This window comes from Salvelinus alpinus, chromosome 12 (genome assembly GCF_045679555.1).
Source record: "Salvelinus alpinus chromosome 12, SLU_Salpinus.1, whole genome shotgun sequence".
Taxonomy (NCBI): Eukaryota; Metazoa; Chordata; class Actinopteri; order Salmoniformes; family Salmonidae; genus Salvelinus; species Salvelinus alpinus.
This window is the reverse complement of record NC_092097.1, coordinates 5323760-5349989: the sequence shown is the minus strand read 5'-3', so window position 1 is coordinate 5349989 and position 26230 is coordinate 5323760. Positions and strand designations below refer to the sequence as shown.

The following is a 26230-nucleotide window of genomic DNA, read 5'->3' as shown; positions in this document are numbered from 1 at the left end:
ACAGGTTTAGACATTTTTGGTCATAAATAAAAATAACGGAAATTCATTTAAATATGTTTTCAGACCATTTACTCAATACTTTGTTGAAGACCCTTTGGCAGCGATTACAGCATCGATTCTTCTTGGGTATGACGCTACAAGCTTTGCACACCTGTAATTGGGGAGTTTCTCCCATTTTTTCCCTCTGCAGATCCTCTCAAGCTCTGTCAGGTTAGATGGGGCATGTTGCCGCACAGCTATTTTCAGGTCTCTCCAGAGATGTTCGATCGGGTTCAAGTCCAGGCTCTGGCTGGTCCATTCAAGGACATTCAGAGACTTGTCCCGAAGCCACTCCTGCGTTGTCTTGGCTGTGTGCTTAGGGTCGTTGTTCTGTTGGAAGGTGAACCTTCTCCCTGGTCTGAGGTCCTGAGTGCTCTGGACCAGGTTTTCATCAAGGATCTCAGCACTTTTCTCCGTTCATCTTTCCCTCGATCCTTACTAGTCTCCCAGTCCCTGGTGCTGAAAAACATCCCCACAGCATGATGCTGCCACCACCATGCTTCACCATAGGGATGGTGCCAGGTTTCCTCCAGACGTGACGCTTGGCATTCAGTCTAAAGAGTTCAATATTGGTTTCATCAGACCAGAGAATCTTGTTTCTCTGGTCTCATGGCAAACTCCAAGCGGGCTGTCATGTGCCTTTTACTGAGGAGTGGCTTCCGTCTGGACACGCTACCATAAAGGCCTGATTGGTGGAGTGCTGCAGAGATTGTTGTCTTTCTGGAAGGTTCTCCCATCTCCACAGAGGAACTTTAGAGGTCTGTCAGATGACCATCAGATTCTTGGTCACCTCCCTGACCAAGGCCCTTCTCCCCCGAATGCTCAGTTTGGCCGGCGGCCAGCTCTAGGAATAGTCTTGATGGTTCCTAACTTCCATTTTAAGAAAGATGGAGGCCACTGTATTCTTGGGGACCTTCAATGCTGCAGACATTTTTTTTGGTACCCTTCCCCAGATCTGTGCCTCGACACAATCCCGTCTCGGAGCTCTACGGTCAATTCCTTCGACCTCATGGCTTGGTTTTTGCTCTAACGTGCACTGTCAACTGTGGGACCTTTTATATAGACAGGTGTTTGCCTTTCCAAATTATATCCAATCAATTGAATTGACCACAGGTGGACTCCAATCAAGTTGTAGAAACATCGCAAGGATGATCAATGGAAACAGGATGCACCTGAGCTCAATTTCGAGTCTCATAGCAAAAGGGCTGAAAATAAGGTATTTCTGTTTTTGTCATTATGGGGTATTGTGTGTAGATTGCTGAGGATAATAAAATAAAAAAATCTATTTTAGAATAAGGCTATAACAAAATGTGGGGGGAAAATCAAGGGGTATGAATACTTATCGAAAGGCACTGTATAGTCCAAATCAAGATGAATTAAAAAATAAAAATCTGTATTTGTAGGTAATTGTGTTGATTTGGAATCAGGCCTGATTGGAAAGAGGTCAGGACAAATGCATGATATAATCTTTTTTAATGTATGGTTTTATTCCGGATTAAAACAGTACACTTTTCAGTGTTCCAGAAATAGAGAACTGGTGGTTTGTAGAACTGGACTAAAAGCGTTTTGATTCGTTGTCCTTTATAATCCACAACTTGTGAGGTCAGTGGGCTGCTTGCCAGGCTACCACTTAATTGTGTCCCTTCTAGTCTTGTACACAAATAAACAAACTCACAACAGTTACACATGGATGTCATTTTAAATATGATTACAGTCGAGCTGGACTTCTCCTGAGCATATCCAGATTGCCTGTGGGCTGAGCTGTGGTGTGTTGTATTGCAGTGCTCGTGCTGCCGTGTGGTGTACTGCGGTGTGGTGTACTATTAAAAAATCTAAAATGTTGATTTGAAATACCTGTCATTGAGACGAAAAAGGGATTTGAAATATTAGTGCTGCTTTAACATAATGTAGAAACCGATCTCCTATTGAGATAAATTGTACACAGTCTAAGAGTGTCAAGTGTGTGTGGTGACGACATGCAAGACGTTTCTCATTCATTCATTGCTGTGATCATTGATCTCCTGAAAAAGCTATCCCTTTTCCTTTTGTTTCTGTTCTCTGGAAATGTTGCACGCTGCGTTTGTTTTACGCCTCGTAAGTAGTTTTAGAACGGACCGCGACACGGTTTATGAATGTAAAATGCGCCTCCCCCCAACCCGTGACACAAATAAATAAAACACTGTTTGCAGGTAATATGGGTCAGATCTTTTAAACTGTTTTGCGTTAGAAAGTTTTCACTTGTATTAATGTTGCAAGCATGACGTTTACAAATCTGCGCTCGGGAACTGATGGTACAGCGAAGCCTTATTACTACAATTATTATTTTTAAAAAGATGTATGGTGTATGTGTTGGTTGACTATAGTGAAAACAGCGTACAGTGTGTGTGTGTGTGTGTGTGTGTGTGGCGTGACAGAGTGAGACCCAGTCAATCGGTCTCTGTGGCAGCTGGCTAACTGAGGATTGTCGGGTTCTCTTAATCTGGGCTCAGTCCTTCTGCTCTGCTCCTAAACTGCTACTCACTGACAGGGAGGGAGAGCGAGAGCAAGCAGAGGGTTGTCGGTAAAAAGAGAGGGGGGGGGGGGGGAGACGGAGGGGGGGAGGGGGAGGCAAAGGAATCGACAGACTGGGGCAGGGAGAAGGAGAGAAGGAGAGAAAGCGAGAAAGCGAGAGAGCGAAGATGCTAATAAAGTCAACAAAAAAAATCCCCCATAATGAGTAATCACTTACATGAGTAAATGGGACTTGAGGGTGACTACTTAGTGCTTAGCCTAGCTATAGAGTGCAGAGAGCTAGAGGGCCTGGCCAGTAGCCACAGACCCTACATAGCCTAGCTATAGAGTGCAGAGAGCTAGAGGGCCTGGCCAGTAGCCACAGACCCTACATAGCCTCGCTACAGTAATGAGATTGCTTTGACGATTGTTTGAACTTTGGCTTAATGTTTGGTTTTCAGTGTACTGCAGGGATATTCTCTGTGTCTGATTCAACCACAGCATCATCCCATTTACCCTGTAGTCAGTCACACTCAGTAATGTGAACATACTGTACAGTACTGTGTTTGTGGTGTGTGTTCTCATATAATGAAGTCAAACACAACTCTTTTTACGCACGTGTGGACCGTCCTCTTTTCTACTGCTTATCCATGGGTTGCCATGACGCTTCCTATGTCCGTTACAGTTCAGACCAGAACCGTCCTTGTCAAGGTTACATGTTGTATTAACTCGGTCCCCATTGAAGCTGCGGATGAGGTGCTTCCTGTCTGTTGACCATTTACACTCCAGGCAATAGTCATGAGAGCTGAGGCCCTGAGAGCTTGTCTAGCTCCCAGCGATGCCACGTGACGGCTGTGAAATTGCTCTGAACCTGCTGTGTCTGGGACTAATGGCTATTCTGTGTTGATATCGGGGAGGGACTGATTTAGCTTTTTCGATGTCTCTTTACAGCCTCGTCATGTGACAGGGCTACATGTTGAGGGGAATTAGACAGGAGACGAAACAGACGTGGCCATCAAAGATACAGTATATCCACGTTTTAACACCGCCCTGAAAATCCTGAGATGAATATTGTGGAGGAAAAGCTCCAGCCAGCTATTTTAACTTTTTGTCTCATCTCTGTGGTTCCTGTCTCCCCTGCTGCGTCCACAAGCTCGCGTGACGGTGGCAACACCCACTGCACTAAGCACAGCTCTGTTTACATCTAACTAGCAGTGTGTAAAAAGCCTCTAAGTGATCTTTTAAAAAGACCTTCTGGATCCCAGATCCATTTGGACACTGTGACTTTGCTCGGTTGGTTCGCCACCTCTGCTCTCCATGTCTCTCATATCACCATCGTTACTTTACATTACAACAGAGGAGGACCGTTAAAGTGAAGTATGTGAAAACAGGCAAAGCTCTTTTTGAGAGGTATTTTGCAGGGATCCAAACTAGTCACCTTTTGACGAAATTCGCCATTTTGAATCCAAAATAGGGAACCTACGTGATTCGTGTAGATCTGCGCTCTGGAAAGACAGCGACGAGTGGAAAGGCAGTTTGCCAGTTACAAGCTGACTAGACCGGGCGCGCATGTTGATTTTTGTCCACCCAGACCAGACGCGATCAGGACACGCAGGTTGAAATACCAAAATGAACTCTGAAGCAACTATATTAACATAGGGACAGGCCAAAAAACATGAAACATTTATGGCAATTTAGCTAGCTAGCTTGCTGTTGCTAGCTAATTTGTCCTGGGATATAAACATTGGGTTGTTATTTTACCTGAAATGCACAAGGTCCTCTACTCTAACAATTAATCCACAGATAAAAGGGTAAACTGAGTTTGTTTCTAGTCATCTCTCCTCCTACAGGCTTCTTCTTCTTCTTTGGACTTTATATGGCGGTTGGTAACAAACTTTAAGGTGCATTACCACCACCAACTGGACTGGAGTGTGGACCTCAGTTCATCTTTCAATTACCCACGTGGGTTTATGCTCCTAAAAAAACAATGAGGAGATGGGAAAAGTGGGACTTGCAGCGTGTCAAGCATCACAAATAGAACCAAGTTATATTTTAGTTCCTGGCTACGCAGACACGCGCGAGCAGTGTGGGTGCAATGTTTGAATAACATGTATGTGTACATTTATTTTGCAACGCGAGCGGTGTGGTCAGTGTGTTACAGCAGCCCTTCCCCCTGAATGACAACAAAGAGGTAGGTGAGAAGCCTAGAGACGGAGGTTAGGAAGCGTACTTCATGAGCTGTAACCGAAAAACACCTGGCATTTGGAAAGTTTGAGGTGAAGGAGCAAGTGTGGTGGAACAAGAATTGTTAACATTGTTAAGTTTCTTGCTAGCTGGATCGAATTATCCATTAGCTAGCCATAGAAATGTTGAGCAACATTAGCTAACTTAGCTGATCAAATAATTGAGTTGATGGTGAATATTAGCTGATTAACAAAGTCAGACAGCTAGCTAACCTTACAACGTCAGATGAGGTAACGTTAGCTCGAGGAACCAATTATCTGTAAAGTATTAACTGGTATACGACGACTTCCCGTTCCTCAGGCTATAACAATCTGTGTGAAATATTCACTAGTTAGTTTGTTTGTTAGCTAGCTAACTATGAACTAATGTTTTCCCTCTGCGGTTAAATTTCAGGATGAGAGAATTAGGGGGAAATGAGGCGTTGCTTGTTAAACAAGTGGATTCAGGGATCAAGTGTAGTTGGAGCTGGGCCTGGCTTAAGCTGGATGCTACTATAGAGGTGAAAGGAACACCACATACTTTCACACTTGTTCAATACAGTGGATAAAAAGGGGTATGTCAGGTTTACTCTGCCTGAAATAGATCATTAAATTATGCCAACAAAGTGTCTCATGCTCTGCTGGCACATTGCAGAACAGATGTACACAGGCAAACGTGTACAATGTAATAACGCGCAGCTTAGCCCAAAGATATTGCTTTTGTTGTGTTGAACTTGACCTACTGTAAAACTTGTGTACTTTTAGGGGCGATTTATTTAAAAAAAATATACTCAGTGAAGGTTATTTTTGTACACATGTAGCCTTGTACACTTGATCGACGTCTACTGTTACCGTAGCCACCATAATAGAGCAAAAATACAATGCCTGTTTGTTTCATTCTATTTCTACTCTAAGATGTTTTTTTCCCAAGTACCATATTTAGGTGTGTGTGGTCATAAGCGTTCTATTATAAAGGCTGTCATGGCTAACTGCAATATTAATGTATTGTTTGTTCTGTGTACTTGATTGTCATTTGCAATAAAGTCTAGGCAACAAATAACGTTGGATTGCTTTCCTTAAAATTTGTAGCTGTGAGTTAGGTTCACATTACCCACTTTTTATTTTGCACACAGAGACTGATCATGTAGATCATATTCATTTGTTGTTTTAAGTAGTACACAGTTCAAACCTGAATTTCAAGAAGGAACCCGGCCTAAAAGTCACTAGAAATGTGCATTTTAAAGTTAGCTGGGATTCAGTGCAACAACAAAAGAAAAGGTCATCTTTTTTGGGCCTTCACCAGTTTGCATCCCTGATTTTGACTTGAGATCTACATACTTAACTCTGAATTTGATCAGAAGTCTCCCAGTTGACATCTTTTTGATGATGCTTAAGAGCATAAGAATAAAAGTGGAACTGTAGTATTGGGCTGCTTTCCCCTTTTCTCTCCCTATTATTACCTCTGTAGAAACTAGGTGTCTTTTTAGTGGACCTCTTCCTCTCACTAATAAGGAAGTAAGAGTAGACAACAGGCGCGTTTAGACCGCGTAACAACCGCCTTCTCTGCTCTCATACATACAGTATACACACGCTGACTTGACAGTTGCTCTATTTAAACCTGGTCAAGACTTGACAGTCGAGCTAGTTTGACTAAGCACTACTTGCCGGTAGACCTAATCTACAACCATCAACAAACAATCTTTTTTTGTGTCCCTCCCTTGCCATGCCATGGCCTTCCTGTTGCTATCTCCATCTAAAATGACTACAGATTTGTAAACGTCAATTATGATGATAGGATATGTTGATTTGACTTCCTTACTGACATTCTCTTGCCCCGTGGCATTGGAAAACCAGATTACGCAATTGACAACATTTTGGACTGGTCAGAAGACCTTTTACACAGTGTAGGTTACTGTATTCTGGGGCAGTGTTTTCTTGTTGGTTGGTATGTAGAGGAGAATGATCAATAATCAATGTGTTGTGTTTTATGTATCAGAAAGAGTAGCTATCCGTTTTTGTTGGTTGAGTAGTACACTCTGTCCAGTCCAGACCCCCCAGTACTAGCTGTGTCTGTCTGTAGCCTACCCTATACTGTCTATTGTCAGTCATTTGTGTCTGTCTGTAGGCTGTCAATACTGCAGCTCTGAGCAGAGCACTCCAGTCCACTCTCTGACCCTCCAGTCCCAGCTGTTTCTGTTTTGTCTGTGACTGTGTCCTTTGTCCCTTTACCGTCGGTACTCTACTGTCTGTGGCCTGTCGGTACTGTATCTCCGAGCAGTACAGTCCGTCCAGTCCAGTCCCCTGAGAACTCTTCCTCTCCAATTCAAATTAACATTCCTGAAGGCCACTTTAGGTCAGTCAGACAGGGCTGAGCTTGTGAGGAGAGAGGGCTCCTGAATGGCACTGCTACCAACGGGCATGGCTGGCACACACTGGCACTACTATTCCCATTTTACCCTGGCACCCATGGTACCAACGGGCATCATCACAATATGGTCCGTGGCATCACAAGATTAACAGGGCAGAAGAACTGAGAGGCCGCTAAGAGCTAACATGATCACTGGAGCTGTAGCGAACTAACACCGCAGCTAACGAACACAAACATCCAGTAGAGAGAGTGGGACCAGTGACTAATTGAGTGAGTTTTTGGCTTGCTAATGCCTATCAAATTAAGACATGAAACGACATTCTTATTTACCAACAGCAAGCATCCAAAAACAGACAGGGTTTTATTCAAATGTCTTTATTACGGTGTCCTAACCCTGTCCCTTCAATAATTTGTCATTTTCAAGATCATTACAGTATATACTGTGCCTTCAGAAAGTATTCACACCCCTTGACTTTTTCCACATTTTGTTGTTGGAGCATGTGTTATATAAAATGTATTCAATTGAGATTTTTCGTCACTGGCCTACACACGATACCCCATTTAATGTCGGTGGGATTGTTTTTTGACATTTTTATAAATTAATTATAAATAATGTAAAGCTGAAATGTCTTAAGTCAATGAGTATTCAACCCCTTGGTTATGGCATGCCTAAATTAGTTCAGGAGTAAAAATGTACTTTTTTTTTTAATGACTACCTCATCTCTTTACCCCACACATACCACTATCTGTAAGGACCCTCAGTCGAGCAGTGAATTTCAAACACAGATTCAACCACAAAGACCAGGAGGTTTGCTTGTAATCGTTAAGGACTGGAGTTTTTCAGGATAAAAAGAAACGGAACGGAGCTAAGCACAGGCAAAATCCTAGAGGAAAACCTGGTTCAGTCTGCTTCCCAACAGACAGTGGGAGATGAATTCACAATTCCGCAGGACAATAACCTAAAACACAATGCCAAATCTACACGGAAGTTGCTTACCAAGATGAAAGTGAATGCTCCGGAGTGGCCAAGTAAGTTTTGACTTAAATCTATGGCAGGACCTGAAAAATAGTTGTCTAGCAATGATCAACAACCAATTTGACAGAGCTTGAAGTATTTTGAAAATAATAATATGAGAGAGGAAAAAGTCTCCCCCGGGGACTGTGTCCTGCGACCAATTGCACACCTGTCCCACCCTTGATCTGGACTGTATCTATGACCATGTTCACCTGTACAGGGATACAGTCCCCATCCTTGCCAAGACTCTCAAGGACGTCGCTTTAAACCGCAGCCCGAACTCTCCAACCAGGAACAGCGGAGCAATCTCCATCCCATAGTTCTTGTTGGATTGTGAGTGTTTATCTCATTTTGAAGGTAATAAAAAACAGTTATGAAATATTTTTTCGTTGCATGTTGGAATTTACAAGGATTGAAGTCCTTCATGGAATCCAACCATGAAGCATCACAGACCAATAAATTACATGGTACTAAACAGGCCTATAGATGGAATGCAAACAGTACAGAAATCGACCAAAAAACAATTAGTAGCCAAACAATACAATCTCTCCTATACAACTTTTTAGTCTTAACATTTCTCCTACAGCAATGAAGGTGCAAATTTGTCTGTCTATTGGAATATGAACTTTATATTTTACAAATTAGCTGCCTTGGCTAATCTAAAGAAACATAAGAGCAAACCAAAAATAATAGATTATTAAAAATGGTTTGATAATGATTGCAAAAATTCTAAAAGTCACTGAGAAATATATCTAATCAAAAACAGAGACCCAGACAACAAAAATATACGCTTTCAATATGGGGAAACACTGAAGCAATACAAACGCACCCTAAGAAGAAAAAAGGAACAGCGCATTAGAAATCTGCTGGATGTAATTGAGGAATCCATAGAATCAAACCACTTCTGGGAGAATTTGAGTAAATTAAACAAACCTCATAAGGAATTGGCTATCCAAAATGGGTACAGTTGAAGTCGGAAGTTTACATACACCTTAGTCAAATACATTTAAACTCAGTTTTTCACAATTCCTGACATTTAATCCTAGTAAAAATTCCCTGTTTTAGGGCAGTTAGGATCAACACTTTATTTTAAGAATGTGAAATGTCAGAATAATAGTAGAGAGAATGATTTATTTCAGCTTTTAGTTCTTTCATCACATTCCCAGTGGGTCAGAAGTTTACATACACTCAATTAGTATTTGGTAGCATTGCCTTTAAATCGTTTAACTTGGGTCAAACGTTTCAGGTAGCCTTCCACAAGCATCCCACAATAAGTTGGGTGAATTTTGGCCCATTCCTCCTGACAGAGCTCGTGTAACTGAGTCAGGTTTGTAGGCCTCCTTGCTCGCATATGCTTTTTCAGTTCTGCCCACAAATGTTCTGTAGGATTGAGGTCAGGGCTTTGTGATGGCCACTCCAATACCTTGACTTTGTTGTCCTTAAGGCATTTTGCCACAACTTTGGAAGTATGCTTGGGGTCATTGTCCATTTGGAAGACCCATTTGCGACCAAGCTTTAACTTCCTGACTGATGTCTTGAGATTTTGCTTCAATATATCCACACACTTTTCCTCCCTCTTGATGCCATCTATTTTGTGAAGTGCACCAGTCCCTCCTGCAGCAAAGCACCCCCACAACATGATGCTGCCACCACCGTGATTCACGTTTGGATGGTGTTCTTCGGATTGCAAGTCTCGCCCTTTTTCCTCCAAACACAACGATGGTCATTATGACCAAACAGTTCTATTTTTGTTTCATCAGACAAGAGGACATTTCTCCAAAAAGTACGATCTTTGACCCCATGTGCAGTTGCAAACCGTAGTCTGGCTTTTTTATGGCGGTTTCTTCCTTGCTGAGCGACCTTTCAAGTTATGTCGATATATGACTTTTTTTCCTGTGGATATAGATACTTTTTTACCTATTTCCTCCGGGATTTCCTCCAGGTCCTTTGCTGTTGTTTTGGGATTGATTTGCACTTTTCGCACCAAAGTATGTTCATCTCTAGGAGACAGAATCGTGTCTCCTTCCTGAGCAGTATGACGGCTGCGTGGTCCCATGGTGTTTATACTTGCGTACATTTGTTTGTACAAATGAACATGGTACCTTCAGGCATTTGGATATTGCTCCCAAGGATGAACCAGACTTGTGGAGGTCTACAACTTTTTTCTAAGGTCTTCCCATGATGTCAAGCAAAGAGGCACTGCGTTTGAAGGTAGGCCTTGAAATACATCCACAGGTACACTTCCAATTGACTCAAATGATGTCAATTAGACAATCAGAAGCTTCTAAAGCCATGACATCATTTTCTGGACATAATTTTCCATGCTGTTTAAAGGCACAGTCAACTTAGTGTATGTAAACTTCTGACCCACTGGAATTGTGATACAGTGAAATAATCTGTCTGCAAACAATTGTTGGAAAAATTATTTGTGTCATGCACAAAGTAGATGTCCTAACCGACTTGCCAAAACTATAGTTTGTAACAAGAAATGTGTGGAGTGGTTGAAAAATGAGTTTTAATGACTCCAACCTAAGTATATGTAAACTTCCGAGTGGAGAAATCACTTTGCAAACCTCTTCAGCAATATAACAAAGAGCCCAGAACACAAAGATATACAAGAGAAATTGCAAATCATTGAATTAGTCAAAGACTATCAGAATCCTGTGGATACCACATTTACGTAATAATAATTTTTGGAAAAACTATGCACACTCCAACCCAAAAAGTCCTGTGGTGCTGATGGTATTTTAAATGAAATGATCAAATATACAGACCACAAATTCAAATTGGCTATACTTCTCACTGCAGGTATTTCCCCCTTTATTTGGAACCAAGGATTGATCACACCAATCTATAAAAATTTAGACAAATTTGACCCAAATAATTAGAGGAATTTGCATTAGCAGCAACTTGGGGAAAATGATCTGCAGTATCATAAATAGCGGATTACATAGTTTCCTTGATGAACACAACGTCCTAAGCAGAAGACAGATTGGATTTTTTTTAAATTATCGTACAACAGACAACATTTACACCCTCCACACTAATTGACAAACAAGTAAACCATAACAAAGGCTACATCTACACGTGTTTTGTAGACTCCAAGAAAGCATTTTATTCAGTTTGGCACAAAAGTATTTGTTATAAACTAATGGGAAGTAGTATTGGAAGGAAAAAACATGTTATTAAATCAATGTACACTAAAAACAAATGTGCAGTTAAAATTTGCAAAAAGAAAACAGACCTTTTTCTCTCAGGGACGTAGAGTTAAACAGGGCAGCCCAAGTCCCAACACTATTTAACTTCTACATTAATGAATTGGCAAAAACATTAGAAGAATCGGCAGCACCTGGTCTCACCCTACACAACACTGAAATCGTCTGCTGTACACAGATGACCTGGTGCTGCTGTCTCCCACTAAAGAGAGGTTACAGCAGCATCTAGATCATCTGCACAGGTTCTGTCATACCTGGGCTCTGACCCTTAATCAAAAAAACAAAAACGAATATAATGATATTCCAAAAAAAGTCTGGAAATCAGGATGACACATTCTATTTGGACACAGTTCTATTAGAACACACCAAAAACTACACGTATCTAGGATTAAATCATTATCATCATTATTTACCAAATGGGACAAACATCCAATGAAATACTGCATGCAGAGTTTTGCAAGACTGTATTGCACGTGCAAAGAAAAACTCAAAATAATGCAGGTAGAGCAGAATCTGGCCAATACCCCCTCCTTAAGCGAATAGAAAAACTAGCCATCAAATTTTACAACCATCTAAAAACAAATGACCCCAAAACATTCCATCACACAGCTCTTTAGTGTCAAGAGATGAAACGAGAAAAGAGTCCCCTTAGCCAGCTGGTTCTGAGGCTCAGTTCACTGACCCAAACCAACCCTATAGAGCTTCAAGACATCACTCAGAAAATCTGACCCAACCAAATCATCACAAAGCAAAAATGAAAATACATCAACTTCAATGCTATTTGGCTCTGAACAGACAGTACATGGTGGCAGACTGACCACTGTGTCTGATCAAAAACTGAGGGAAACACTGACTAGGTACACAGTCAGTCAGCGCACAGTCAGCGCACAGTCAGTGAGCGCGTGAACCCAGTTAGCGAGAGCGTGTGAACCTGGGGAGCGCGCGAACGCAATAGAGCGGGTGAACCCGGGGAGTGCGCGAACGCAATAGAGCGGGTGAACCCGGGGAGCGCGCGAATGCAATAGAGCGGGTGAACCCGGGGAGGGCGCGAACGCAATAGAGCGGGTGAACCCGGGGAGCGCGCGAACGCAATAGAGCGGGTGAACCCGGGGAGCGCGCGAACGCAATAGAGCGGGTGAACCCGGGGAGCGCGCGAACGCAATAGAGCGGGTGAACCCGGGGAGCGCGCGAACGCAATAGAGCGGGTGAACCCGGGGAGCGCGCGAACGCAATAGAGCTTGTGAACCCGGGGAGCGCGCGAACGCAATAGAGCGGGTGAACCCGGGGAGCGCGCGAACGCAATAGAGCGGGTGAACCCGGGGAGCGCGAGAGAAAGCTTGCGAACCCTGGGCACAAGTGAGAGAAAGCTTGCGAACCCTGGGCACAAGTGAGAGAAAGCTTGCGAACCCTGGGCACAAGTGAGAGAACGCGCGCGAACCTGGGGCGAGCGAGAGAACGCGCGCGAACCTGGGGCGAGCGAGAGAAAGCGTGTGAACCGGGGAGCAGACGTGAACCATTTATTCCAAATTTGTACTTATTAAACCCAGAGGAAAAACATAAAATACTAATGGATGAAGGAGCAATGGCTGGTGGTAGTTGTAGTACTGATGTAATGGTGATGGTGAAGATGACAGTTAGTTTAATTTTCCATGTTTAGCTTTTTATATTTATTATATTTCTACGATTGACTATTACTATTTTATTGTTTGTTTTAAATTCATTTTTTATTATTTACTACCATTTATTATTATTTCTAATTCTTTATTTTATTCTAATGTATATTGTATACATTGTTGCTTTGGCAATATTGACACAATGTTTTTTCATGCCAATAAAGCAGCTTGAATTTGAGAGGGGGAGGGAGAGAGAGATCATGAGCAGATGAGCTGCCTAATGTTTCTGCATGTTTTTACAAAAAAGATTTAGTGTTAGATAAACTAGGATTTTTTGTCATCGACATATACAGGGTCGAATAAATTGTCCGTAGAGCTCCGAGACGGGATAGTGTTGAGGCACAGATCTGGGGAAGGGTACCAAAAAATGGATACAGCATTGAAGGTCCCGAAGAACACAGTGGCCTCCATCATTCTTAAAATGGAAGAAGTTTGGAACCACCAAGACTCTTCCTAGAGCTGGCCACCCGGCCAAACTGAGCAATCGGGGGAGAAGGGCCTTGGTCAGAAAGGTGTCCAAGAACACGATGGTGACTCCAGAGTTCCTCTGTGGAGATGGGAGAACCTTCCAGAAGGACAACCTTTTCTGCAGCACTCCACCAATCAGGCCATTATGGTAGAGTGGGCAGACACAAACCACTACTCTGTAAAAGGCACATGACAGCCCGCTTGGAGTTTGCCAAAAGGCACCTAAATACGGCCCTGAGATACAAGATTTTCTGGTCTGATGAAACCAAGACTTAACTTTTTGGCCTGAATGCCAAGCGTCACGTCAGGAGGAAACCTGGCACCATCCCTATGGTGAAGCATGGTGGTGGCGGCTGTGGGGATGTTTCAGCGGCAGGGACTGGGAGACTAGTCAGGATCTAGGCAAAGATGAACGGAGCAAAGTATCGTGGAAAATCTTACACAGGGATACTCGAAGTCAATCTTAAATGAATCATTGTTTATTGTCAGCGCACTGGAGAGGTTACAACAAACTTAATGCACCATAGTGAATGACTGTCAGGAGCTCTGCCTGGGCAGACCCAGCAGTTGTCTTTATATACAGCTATATTTGCAGGATTTAGCATAATTCATTAATCATTACCGTTTTGTTTCATTCATGTGACAGACCAATACTGGTTCGTAACATGTGACAGACCAATACCTCACGAGGCTTCTTCTCTCTAGGCTGAGACCTTATCTGAGATATCTTTCGTTCTCAAAACAAGGTCTGGGAGTACTGCCAAATTGCTGCTACTGATAGTGAGGATTTGTACAGTCAGCCACTTGCATGAACACATAAATTGTTTTATAGTACTGCACATGAATAGAACACAAATGTGTTATAAGAAAAGCACAAACATAAACATTTCCATCACATTCCATCCTCTTATCACTGTGATAATAATCATTACATTTTAATGTAATCATTTAGATTTTAGCTTCTATATCAAAACGTTCTATACTCCTAGTAAAATAAGGGAAATCAACACAGAAAGAAAGACAGACATTTCATCATTTCAATCCCTTCATTCTGGGTTGTACAATCCACTTAGTATGGTAATACTATAATCATAATAAAGGTTATACTTTAATAATGGGAGTGAGTATCAAAAATGCACACACATACACAACGGATCTGTAGATTCAGAGGTGAATAAATCTCTCAATGTTAACCATTTGTTTCCATATTTCTTCCCACAACCGGGTTGGATTGACTTATGTTTTTCACTAACTGTCCCTGGGACATCCACCTAGCCAAAATATAAAACCAGTTGTTTAACAATTCTGCTAAGACCTTTCCTAAGGTTGGTGCTTGCTCATCAGCTCAGTGTTCCACATAATGTAAACGGATTAAGGGTTCAGATGACCTTACCCTCAGCTTGTTTTTTAAATCATGACTCATTCTCCGTATCTACCGGGGGACATGGGGGCTCATCCAGAGTTGGCAGCTTATTCCTTTCACCGTCCTCTGGAGGAGCAGAAAACAAAATAGCTGCTGAAAATCTTATCAGCCAGAGAGGCACAGATCACCTTACAGCATGTAAATAACATTTCACAGGAAAGAGAGAGAGAATACATGTTATAACAGTTTCACAGCAACCTTGCTTAGAATGAGATTGGGGCAAGGTTAGTCCAAGCTACAATCTAGTGTCTCTCCCCCTTTTTTAGGGCACATCTCTGTTTCTAGAAGCCTCGCCTTTCCAAATCGTAATTATAACTATTGATATATTATCCAACCCAAATGGAGAATTACAGTCCTTAGTGCCTCACGTTGGTTCTATCACTTTAATTTAAGACCCTCCCTTTTCTCAACACTTGTGATAATGACAGATTGCTATCTCAATGCATTCTTAGTCTAAATGACTATACATTTTGCAGTGTGCAGACCTCCACAATCAACCTGATACCCCAAATAAATGATTTTGGACAAGCCTAAATCAATTACGGGCACGGTTGACCACCCCCCTTCACGGCACTCATTCTTCCTTCCCTGCCGTTTCTTCATGCTCTTCAGATAGTGTTTCAGTTCGTCCTTTTAATGGCACATGTTCAAAGTGGATGGCGCTTGATGTCTCTCACCTGAGCCACCACTGTCTTTTACAGCCATTATATCTTTGTTCGTTTTCCTACCGGTACGAGAGAAGTTGGGACTAGGTCTCTCCTCATGCTCACTCCACATGGACCCATGTCGCTCCTGAGAGAGAAGGCAGTTGATAGCTTCTGGATGCTGTGTATAGATTTCTGGCTTGGACTCAGTTGAGGTTCACACTCTGTTCTCGGCCTAAATATCTTCCATGCATGAGAGAGAGAGAGAGAGACCCCCAAATTAGTTTATACTCCCCTATCACCTTGGCGATCTCACTGCGGCGATACAGGTCAGTGAGTCAGAGGGCTAATCCTTAGGGAGAAATGACGACCATCCATTAGACCCAATCTGGTGAGATTTGTTATTGAAGCAAGACAAAAACAAAGAAAACAACAGCAATACACATCTATCACTCAAGGTGGGCAAAACTTCAATCCAGTTGAAGTAACATGCTGAACACACCGCTCGCATCACAAAATAAATGTACACATGCATGTTATTCAAACCTTGCACCCACACTGCTCGCGCGTGTCAACGAGCGCCTGCGTAGCCAGGCGCTAAAATATAACTTGGTTCTATTTGTGACGCTCAACTCCTCATTGGTTTTTAGGAGCATATAGCCACGTGGGTGATTGAAAGATGAACTGAGGTCAACACTAACTTCATCTTTTTGGTAATGCACCGTAAAGTTGGTTGCCAACCGCCATATAAAGTCCAAAGAAGGAAAATAATCCAGGAAGGAGGAGAGATGACGAGAAACGAATTCGTTTTACCGTTTTATCTGTGGATTAATTGTCGGAGTAGAGGACCTTGTGCATTTCAGGTAAAATAACAACCCAATGTTTATATCCCAGGACAAATGTACTAGCAACAGCAAGCTAGCTAGCTAAATTGCCATAAATGTCTCATGCTTTTTGACATGTCCCAAAATTAATATCATTGGTTCAGAGTTTGTTTTGATATTTCAACCTGCGTGTCCTTAATCGTGTCTGGTGTGGGTGAACAAAGTCAACTTGCGCGCAATGGCGCACGCACGTGTGCCATTGGTCAGCATGTTACTGTTGTACATTACCAACACATTTTATTTTTTTGTAAAATAATGTACTGGCTGGCATGTGAAGAAAAACAATTAGCCTATTTACCAAAGGGCGCCAGGGGACCGGTAATTCCCCCTTTGGACACATCACATCGTTATTCATGCATCCTAAAAAAACAACACTGACTGTTAAAACCTTTTCTCAATAGTGGGTGCTGTTTACACTTTGAAGATTTTTCGTTCCCAGATTAAACTGCCTCGTACTCAATTCTTGCTCGTACAATATGCATATTATTATTACTATTGGATAGAAAACACTCTAGTTTCTAAAACCGTTTGAATTATTTCTCTGAGTGAAACAGAACTCATTCTGCAGCTCACTTCCTGTCAAGAAGTGAGATTTCTGAAATTGAGGTCTCTGTTCCAGGGTCGGTTTATAAATTCCCTTATAAGCTATGGGGCTACATGCACTGCATACGCCTTCCTCTAGATGTCAGTAAGCGGTGAGACTTTGAATGGAGCGGATAGCACCATCTGGGGGAGTATAAAAGCTCTTGGAACGGAAGTACCGACCTTTTCGACGAGGCGCCTGACGCAGGAGGGAAACCGGCATGGCGTCTTCAAAAGCTTTCGGTTTAGCAGTTCTATATCTCCGGCTCTGATTTAATTTGTTTTTTGTCTTAAAAACTTCATAAGGTAGTTAATTTAAACCGACTTATAGCAGTTTATTGCGATTTTCTGGAGTTTCTTTGTCAGGCGTTAACACGAGTTGGGCACCTCTCCGGTACATCGGCGTTAGCAGCTAATTTCTACAGGAGTAGAGGACATCTTTCAACCAAAAGACGATTGTTCTGGACAAAGGACCACTTGCCCAAGATTCTGATGGGAGATCATCCAAAAGTAAGAGCTATTTATGATGTTAATTCGTATATCTGTGGAAAGATGTAAAATTATTTGTCCGCCATTGATTTAGGCATGGTCTCGCTGTAACGCACGCTGAATGTCGAGTAACGTTCATTTTAAAAATCTAACACAGCGGTTGCATTAAGAACTAATGTGTCTTTCATTTGCTGTCCAACCTGTATTTTTTAGTCAAGTTTACGATTAGTTATCGATTAGATTAGGTGCCTCTCCAAGATGGCGCCGACCAGATTGCCTGAAATGTTGCTACTAATCACATTGTATAACCACGATTTGTGCTGCTAAATATGCACATTTTCGAACAAAACCTATATGCATTGTGTAATATGATGTTACAGGACTGTCATCTGATGAAGTATATCAAGGTTAGTCAAAAATTATATATCTTTTGCTGGATTGTTACGATCGCTAACCTTTGCCACTGGTAAACGGCTTGTGTTTCCGGCTATTGTGGTAAGCTAATATAATGCTAAATTGTGTTTTCGCTGTAAAACACTTAAAAAATCTGAAATATTGGCTGGATTCACAAGATGTTGGTCTTTCATTTGCTGTACGCTGTGTATTTTTCAGAAATGTTTTATGATGCGTATTTCGGTATTTGACGTTGGTCTCTGTAATTATTCTGGCTGCTTCGGCACTATTTCAGATTGCAGCTGCAATGTAGAACTGTGATTTATACCTGAAATATGCACATTTTTCTAAAAAAACATATGCTATACAATAAATATGTTATCAGACTGTCATCTGATGAAGTTGTTTCTTGGTTAGTGGCTATATATATCTTTATTTGGTCGAAATTGTGATAGCTACCTATGCAGGAAAAAAATGGTGGGAAAAAAAAGTTGTGTCTTTTGCTATCGTGGTTAGCTAATAGATTTACATATTGTGTCTTCCCTGTAAAACATTTTAAAAATCAGAAATGATGGCTGGATTCACAAGATGTGTATCTTTCATCTGGTGTCTTGGACTTGTGATTTAATGATATTTAGATGCTAGTATTTACGTGTGACGCTATGCTAGGCTATGCTAGTCAGCTTTTTTACTGTGGGGGGTGCTCCCGGATCCGGGATTGGGACCAATTAGAAGTTAAATAAACTAATTAGAATAAATCAAATCAAATTATCCATAAGGAAATAGTTGTATCCCATAAGGTAATGGTAAAATAGACTAGAGACAGCTCTCTCTCTGTCCTTCTCGTGGTCTGAATCTCACACAGGACTATTGATAAATTATCAACTTTTTAATTATTTGTTTTTACATAGCCCATAAAAATGCTGTCTTCCTCGTGAGGGTGATCAGACCTCACCAGGGAGTCAGAACGGAGATCAGTCAACCAAAACTCTGACAAATAGAAACTTTCATTTGTGTACAGCATCCTTTCTAACCTGTGAAAATCCCTCTAAAACCAAATAAATGACTCCACACTTCTAAATCAAACAGAGTATTAACCACTAACAAATATTCATTAACAGGTGGGTTGTGTGTGGGTGCTGGCATGTGTGCGGCAAAAATCGTAGGGTAAACACAAACAAAACGGCCAGGCCTTGCTTAATTTGGGAGGTCCCTTAGCAGCTGGATCTGGGCACTTTTAAATGCTCTCCCAAGGCACCTGCCTCAGGAAGCCTTCCAAAGGGAGAGATACAGAATCATTGATAAACATGAAAAATAAACTTGGTAGCGGACATTCCATCAGTCCTGGGAGAAAGAAAATAAACATACTTAGTTTTCACTATGCTACATTTTAATCAGTCCTAAAAATTCTTAATCTTAAATCGAGTTTACTGCATCTTGGGCAGGAAGTCTTAATAAACCCATGGGTATACATAATTATACTTCAGACACATTTATACTTCATTCACATCAGATGATCCGGTGTACCGTAAAGCTGATTTGGGCACCTTCTAAAGTAAACAACTCTCTTGTAATCTTTTTGACCTGTTGCATTGACATGCAATTCTGTACGAACTGCCCCTAATTTCCACACTGTGTCTCTCACAGCCTGTTTGAGTTCATTGTGTACTGGCTGCTATCTATTGTTTCATCTAAAGTTCCTCTCTATTTTTATTACCAATCTCTGTTGGATATTCACTTTTTGCTCCAATGTTTATTAAATGTCTATTAAGATTTCTATGTAATGTTTGAGGGATCAATATGTATTTACTGGGTTGGCACTGTCTTAGTCCCCAGTAGATGTCGCGAAGCATCCATAATAAGTCTCGTACCTGAGACAACAGGGAAACGGAGGCAGTCTCCATTTTGCCTACTCACAAATTGGTTTAGAACGTCATAATTTGGGATATCAACGGAAACTCCATTGGGAGTACAATAAAATGCCTTTTTAAGTTTAGTTAACAGAAAATCATGTTCAACATTCATTGGTTCTATTTAACAGGGTATGGGCTTATTTCATAATGCATTACCAGGGTGAAGGAAATCTTCTAAGCGTGTATAGTTCTATTGGTCAGGGGTAAGTCAAGTCCCGTACAATTATTTAACCTTATCATACAAATGATCCATCAAGGGACCACTCTGTACAGAATACTTTTTACTCCACTTATGTACGTCTATGTGTGAGTGTGCTAGTTGTATATTATTATTAGTAGTAGTATTTTTCTATTCTTACTTCTTCAGGTCATCATAATAATTAACCACTATACAAATATGTTTCTTTATCTATAGTAACTTTCATATCACCCTACATAATAACGTAATACATCAAACTCCACCTTTTAGATCCAACTGCGGTGTTGGACAGACGACTAGATAACGTCACAGATTGAAAAACAGCTCACAGAACTGGTTGGGGCATTCATTCACCTCTTTCACACGTCGTGAGCTAGTCCCCTGACAGCTTTCATTCACTCATTACTTAATAGCTCAATTTCTATCCTCTTATTATCCACATTTCAATCTCTTAACGCCCAAATTTCAATCAATCAGCTTATTATCCAAATTTCAATCGGCTTAACACGTCCTTTCCACACCCACACAACTCACACTGGGGCTAAATTTCTGTTCAGTTAATTGTGACCCGATTTAGGAAACTGGGCATATGTCACAAGTCAAGACTTCTTTGGCAGAAATGCCTTCTGGAACATGTGAACTTTCATGTGCCTTATTAACAAACGTGTATTCCATCTGTAAATACAAATAAAATGGTTAAATTACGAGCCTTGTTGGTTAAGCCATAGAAAAAGTCAGAAACCTTCCCACTATCCATGATTGGCTGAGATAGTGGGGCTGGACATGCCGAGAGATGAGTTCGGATTGGTCTGCCATATAGAGGGCTTCTGTCTATTTGAGCTCGTCAGTCTGTGTTGATAATCCTGGCGAACATGACTTTAAAACATTTTTGCTCTCCACTTTCTGGAGGATCACGTTTTGAAATCAGTGGAATTAGAGTATTATAGCTAAAGAGATGGAGAAAACACCTGTCTCCAGATTATATCTTCAAACTAAGGTCAACTGTGGTATGGCATTCCTGACAGGGAGACGCGTTCATCATGCATGATGATGTATACAGGTAAAATAGTCTAGCGTAAGCTAGCTACATTTTCAGATATTACACGTTTGTAATTTTGACAAAGTTGGTTCATTTCAAGCTAAAGTGTACTGTTAGCTAGCTAGCTAACGTTATCTGGCTGACTCCCTAGCTGACATTGTTATTCATATCCCAGAGCCATTTGCTTTTCTAGTTAGAGCCTGCTATCTTTGAACCTGGTTGGTTAGGTCCCAGGACTGTAGCATTGTTGGCACTGTGTTCATTGTTGTTTAACTAGCTAACTTTAGCTGGCTGTCTCGTTAGCTAACGTTGCGTAACGTGTGAACACCCGTTGAATATGGCCGGTGTCAGTAAACGTCTGCAAAAAAGCGTAATGAAATTGTTGCCAGCAGAGCTGGGTAGGCTGTTTTCATGTTATCCATAGGTAAACAAATCATCGGCCAGAGCGCCAGGTGTGCGCTCTGAGAGCGAAATGAGATGGGTGGGGCTAAAGCTTAAGAGGGTGCTAACGATGCTGAAGAGCTCTTCACGAGATAGCGAAAACATTCAAAGGCAATTTTCTCAAAAGTGAGTTTACAAGCGGATCAACTTTCAAAGCAGAAGGACTTTCCCATTGTTCCTCAAATGCAGTGTATGATATACCATTTTGCACCCTATGCTGTTCTCAGTGGTTCCCCGACCACATAGACACTTCTCATAAAAGCCTAAAATAACACCTTGTGCTATTACCAGTGGTTCTCAGACCACGCAGCAATTTCTCACATAAATGTCTACAGACAATTGTCAGTGGGGCCTCTCCTGCCCTCACTTCACTCTAGCCTTCCACTAAGACTAGTTCTAGCCTTCTTCTAAGACTAGTGGTACACTTCTTCCACATATTTCTCTTCAGTTTTATATATATTTTTTATTTTTATACAGATTCATTTAAATTGACTTATTTATGTCATTTGCCGTCCCTCAATTGTTGCAGATGATGTGTCTCCTCTTGGGCAGCTCACAGTAAGGGTCTGGTCTGGGCAGGTACTCGTCCTCTTTTGGTTATACGGGAATATCCCTCGCGCGTCATAGAATGCGCCACCGATTTTCCTCACAGACCCCCACTGGAAAGCTCCGCAGGCAGACTCGATCATCCTTTTAGTGACGCCAAATGTAGTGGACATTTTTACACAGGGACACTCAGTCAATCTTTAATCAATATTTGTCAGCGTGTGGAGAGGTTCCAACAGACCCAGCAGTTGTCTTATATACGGCTATACACAGACAAGTTATATTGGCATGATTTAGCATAATTTAATTAATCATTACCGTTATGTTTAGTTCATGTGACAGACCAGTAACTCACGAGGCTTCTTCTCTCTAAGCTGAGACCTTGAAACTAAGAAATCTTGTTTGTTCTCAAAACAAGGGCTGGGTGTTCTGCCAAATTGCAGCTACTGATAGTGAGGATTTGTACAGTCAGCCACTTGCATGAACACAGAAATTGGTTTATTGAACAGCACATGAATAAAACACAGAAATTAGGTGTAAGAAAAGCACAAACATTGAAATTTCCATCACAAAAGTACAGAGATCCTTGATGAACCTGCTCCAGTGCGCTCAGGACCTTAGACTGTAGCAAAGGTTCACCTTCCAACAGTAGAACAACCCCAAGCACAGAGCCAAGAGTACGCAGGAGTGGCTTCGGGACAAGTCTCTGAATGTATTTGAGTGCCAGAGCCGGACTTCGAACATCTCTGGAGAGACCTGCAAATAGCTGTGCAGCAGTGCTCCCCATCCAACCTGACAGAGCTTGAGATACTCCGCAGTGAAGAATGGGAGAAACTTCCCAAATACAGGTGTGTCAAGCTTGTAGTATCATACCCCAAAAGACTTGAGGCTGTAATCGCTGCCAAATGTGTTTTCAACAAAGTACTGAGTACAGGGTCTGAATACTTATGTAAATGTGATATTTAGTTTTTTAAAATTTTAATACATTTGCAAAAATGTATAACAAATGTTTTTGCTTTGTCATTATGGGGTGTGTAGATTGACGAGGAGGAAAAACACGATGTAATCAATTTTAGAATAAGGCTGTAATGTACATTTTTTGGGGGAAAAGTCAAGGGGTCTAAATACTTTCCGAATGCACTGTAAATAGCAATTGCTGTTATCTAATTCATTTTGCGGTTTCTGTCAGGCAAGAGTTATTTAAATATGACCGCTTGTGTTATGTCAATCTTTCCTCAGTTAGCGCAAGGACTAATGTAGCCTACATTTTCCCGATTTGGATGATTGTGTATGCTGTCGCTACTTCTGTGAATGTTTGAACATTGCATACAAAAAAAAACGGGTCACATTAAGGATATAACTTTGTAAGAACTGTGTTTGTAAAAAATGTTTGTCAAAAAACAGTGTGGCCAGCTCAAACGCTGACTCTTACGTCAAGCGTCAATCGGAACTAGATGTAAATGAGCTTTCTAATCACACCGGTTTGAGCGTACGCTGCAGGTACCACTGTAGAAGGATCACACCAGTTTGTTGGTACGTGTGGTTAATACAATTCAATTAATATAATATCATTTGTCCATGTATTTTTAGATATAGGCCTGTTGTAAATGTGTATTATTGTTACCAAGATAAATAAAAGTACAAGAATAAATGAAAACAACATATTATTTTGATCGGGGTAATGAACTGTCCATTGATCAGCACAGCAATTGATAAAAACAGGATCATGTTTGAAACCGAAGTGGTTCTGAGCTTAAATTCAATATCACGCAGGTAATCTAACAGTTTGAGGAATCAGGAATGCAAACAGGCTCTATCTGAGCTACTGTGTGCAACACGCCACCACCTGTTACGTTGAGCACCTACTGACCCCCAAAAATATGTCATTGTTCTTATTTTTTTCAATAACATGTTTTTTTTATTTTTTATTTTATTTATTTATTATATTTTTTGTTAAATTTTATTCCCTTTTCTCCCCAATTTTCGTGGTATCCAATCGCTAGTAATTACTATCTTGTCTCATCGCTACAACTCCCGTACGGGCTCGGGAGAGACGAAGGTCGAAAGTCATGCGTCCTCCGAAGCACAACCCAACCAAGCCGCACTGCTTCTTAACACAGCGCGCCTCCAACCCGGAAGCCAGCCGCACCAATGTGTCGGAGGAAACACCGTGCACCCGCCCCCCTCGGTTAGCGCGCACTGCGCCCGGCCCGCCACAGGAGTCGCTGGAGCGCGATGAGACAAGGATATCCCTACCGGCCAAACCCTCCCTAACCCGGACGACGCTAAGCCAATTGTGCGTCGCCCCACGGACCTCCCGGTCGCGGCCGGCTGCGACAGAGCCTGGGCGCGAACCCAGACTCTGGTGGCGCAGCATAGCACTGCGATGCAGTGCTCTAGACCACTGCGCCACCCGGGAGGCCCTCAATAACATGTTTTGCTAAAATAAAGCTTGAAGGAATTACAGGCATGCACCACATTTACTAGAAGACAAAATGACTCAATCCAGCCTGATGGTCTGGGAAGTATAAAAGCAAAGCTTGTATGTATTTATTTAATTTTAAAAAAGCATGAAAAGGTATTGTAATGGGATAATGTCTTACTGTGGTGTTTGAATCTAATACTTTACCTAGAATGCGGTACAACTCACATTATTGTGGAAGCACCTCCGGGGAGTATAATTTAGGCTTTTTGAGAAGGTTTGAATCCGAAGCAACCTGTCCACGCATAGTTTGAAGTACATTACCATCATAGTTACTGTAGTAGGTCAAAGCTGTCTTCTGGAAAACATTGGTCAAGCTTGGGTGGAATAGGCATTGCGGTGCTCATGTGAATTTCCTTTTTCAGTTTCAGACCAATGCCTATTCTCACTTAAAACTGTTTTTAATAAGTTAATGATTTAAAAAGTATCATGACATGGTAATACATTTGGACTCCAGTCTATGGAGTACAGGAAAAATAACATATATAGCCTACGGTAGAAAGAGTAGTAGCCTAATTTATGTTAAATTAAGTTGATAGAGTGTTGTTAGAGCTCCGTAGCGAAAGGAAAACCCAGAGTTACCTCTGCTGCAGAGGATACGTTCATTAGAGTTACCAGGCTCAGTAATTTTAGCCCACATAAATGCTTCGCGGTGTTCAAGTAACAGACACATCTCAACATCAACTGTTCAGAGGACACTGCGTAAATCAGACCTTCATGGTCATTGCTGCAGATAAACCACTACTTAAGGACACCAATAAGAAGAAGACTTGCTTGGGCCAAGAAACACAAGCAATTGACATTAGACCAGTGGAAACCTGTCCTTTTGGTCTGATGAGTCCAAATTTGCGATTTTTGGTTCCAACCGACGTGTCTTTGTGAGATGTAGAGTAGGTGAACGGATGATCTCCGCATGTGTGGTTCCTACCGTGAAGCATGGAGGTAGAGGTGTGATTGTGTGGGGCTGCTTTGCTGGTGACACTGTTGGTGATTTATTTAGAATTCAAGGCATGCTTAACCAGCATGGCTACAACAGCATTCTGCAGTGATACGCCAACCCATCGGGTTTGCACTTAGTGGGACTATCATTTGTTTTTCAACAGGACAATGACCCAACACACCTCCAGGCTGTGTAAGGGCCATTTGACCAAGAAGGAGAGTGATGGAGTGCTGCATCAGATGACCTGGCCTCCGCAATCCCCCGACCTCAACCCAATTGAGATGGTTTGGGATGAGTTGGACCGCAGAGTGAAGGAAAAGCAGCCAACAAGATAAAAGAAAGAAAAACCCAGGAATTAGTAGCTGTCCAAACTTTTGACTGGAACTGTATATATATTTTTAATAACAAGCACACCTAACATGTATTGTATTTTCTCTGAAGCTGGGTTTATTAGCAGTGTTCAACGTACAACAGATAGATGTAACCTACTGCATAAGCTCCCTTTCATTCCTGTCTCCTCTGCTCTGCTGCTGCTGCACTGGTCTATAGGGACACTCTGTAGTCAGAATTAGCATGTGTTTGAACCCATTAAAACACTTTCTCTCACTCGCCCTCCCCCCCTCCCTTTCTCTGTATTGCTCTCTCGCTCTCTCTGTGTTGCTCTTATTTCCCCTTCTCTCTTTCTCACTCTCAGCTCTCGCTCTCTCTCTCTCCTGCTGCTCATAGCCTGATGTGGGAGCTCCACTGTGGCCTTATTTCGTAGCT

The 26230-nt window shown here is 41.8% G+C and overlaps 1 protein-coding gene across 1 annotated transcript in view; it reads left to right on the top strand.

The window, feature by feature from the left end:
• Window positions 1-26230, top strand: part of LOC139536511 (protein phosphatase 1 regulatory inhibitor subunit 16B-like) — a 138835-nt gene that overhangs the window by 48426 nt on the left and 64179 nt on the right. The window lies entirely within an intron of this gene.